Source organism: Hibiscus syriacus, unplaced genomic scaffold (genome assembly GCF_006381635.1).
Source record: "Hibiscus syriacus cultivar Baekdansim isolate YM2019G1 unplaced genomic scaffold, ASM638163v2 tig00010204_pilon, whole genome shotgun sequence".
Lineage (NCBI taxonomy): Eukaryota > Viridiplantae > Streptophyta > Magnoliopsida > Malvales > Malvaceae > Hibiscus > Hibiscus syriacus.
In genome coordinates, this window is record NW_024062209.1 from 525214 (window position 1) to 527093 (window position 1880).

Sequence of the window (1880 nt, forward strand, 5' to 3'; positions counted from 1 at the left end):
AAGATAGTATCCACGCGGACGTGTCGAAGACACGTATTACCACGACCACGACCCGACCCGACCCGAGACCAGACGGACGGCGGCGGCGGCGGCGCGCGAGAGTCCCCCTTGTTCTCTATCACTCAACAAGGAAGTGGGAAAGCCAAGCCTTAAATACCATTAATAGTGTTTCCAATACTATGTGGGATTGAGCATTGCCAACACTTGATTCCAATACAATGTGATAATTCAGGAGACGACTAACAATCATGCACCTTAAAACAATTGAATCAGCAACCAATTGCATTAGTATTATACGATTAAATATGTCATAATTAAAAGTCAATCTACAATCAATCACGATTATTGCAATTTTAAGCAAAACATTCAAAAATTATATCACTATTTAAGGCTGAATCCCACATAGTATTGGGAACAAGTGTTGGTAATGCTCAAATCCCACATAGTATTGGAAACACTATTGGGAATGGTATTTAAGGCTTGGCTTTCCCACTTTCTTGTTGAGTGATAGAGAACAAGGGGGACTCTCGCGCGCCCGCCGTCCGTCTCGGGTCGGGTCGGGTCGTGGTCATGGTCTTGGTCGTGGTAATACGTGTCTTCGACACGTCCGCACGGATACTATCTTTTTAGAGAAAATTCTTAAGAAACAAAATATTTTTTTTAACTATCACAACGAATTTTCGCAACGAATTTGGAAAATCGCAACGACAACTGCTGTAGACTATCGCAACGAATTTGGAAAATCGCAACGGCAAGTGTAGACTATCGCAACACGAAATGAAAAATCGCAACGCGATTTTCAACTATCGCAACGCGAATTTGCGATAGTGGAGATCGCAATGCGAATTAGAGATCGCATTGCGATTTTGTTGGTCATTTTCGCAAATCCAAAAAGAGTTGGTCAAAATCGTATATTATCTGGATTTTGTCACTGGGGTTATTTTCTCATATTTATTTTCTTTTTTAGGCACTTTATTTTAGTTTAGTGTTGTATGTCTGATAGCGATGACCTCGCTTCGTTAGACCCTAAAATTGAAAAAACTTTTTGTCTTCGTCGAATAAAAGCCAACTAAAATTGAGTCTAAATGGGTAATCAAGCACAAAGTTACAATGCCCTTCCACCATTACAACATACTAGAGATTGAGAAATACCATACTCATTGGAGTTGAGCATCAGTCACACTTCAACATGGATGATAGCAACCAACCTATTAGGGAGAATGTTGTCCTTATACCTTAGAATTATGCGACTAGCCATTCAAGCTACTAACTTTAACCTGAAGTCGGTGATGTTTCCAATGTTACAATCTATGGGGCAATATAGTGGTTCATTTATCGAGGATCTTAGGGCATACCTTAGACATTCATTGAGGTGTGTGATTCTTTTATACAACAAGGAGTTCCTAAATAAGCTATGAACCTAAAGTAGTTTACTGATTTCGCTATGCAATAAAGGTAGAGAATGGCTCAATCACACCAGGTGTTATAGCATCCTAGAATGAATTAGCACAAAAAATTATGTTGCGCTTCAATCTGCCCAATATGAATGCAAAACTAAGGAATGATCTTACTTTCTTTAAGCAACTTGAAGACGAGAATTTATAAGAAGTTTGGGAGCGATTTAAAGAGTTGCTATGAAAGTGTCCTATGCACGTTTTTCCCCATTAGACGCAAATGGAGATTTTTTATAATGGGTTAAACAAGCATACTCGCATGGTGGTTGATGCTTAAGTAAATAGAGCACTGTCGGACAAGTTATACAATGAATTATATGAAATATTGGAGAGGATTCTAATAAAGACTATCAATACCCCAATACAAGGAACATTTGGCGGATGAAATATTGCATCAAGAGACATTGATCTTTCATCACAAATTAT

At 38.8% G+C, this 1880-nt stretch overlaps 1 non-coding gene across 1 annotated transcript; it reads right to left on the reverse strand.

Moving 5' to 3' along the window:
* Positions 1-1551: 1551 nt before the first annotated feature.
* Positions 1552-1657, reverse strand: LOC120203670. The gene has a single exon (XR_005523884.1). It is a non-coding gene; the product is annotated as a small nucleolar RNA R71 (small nucleolar RNA).
* Positions 1658-1880: the final 223 nt, after the last annotated feature.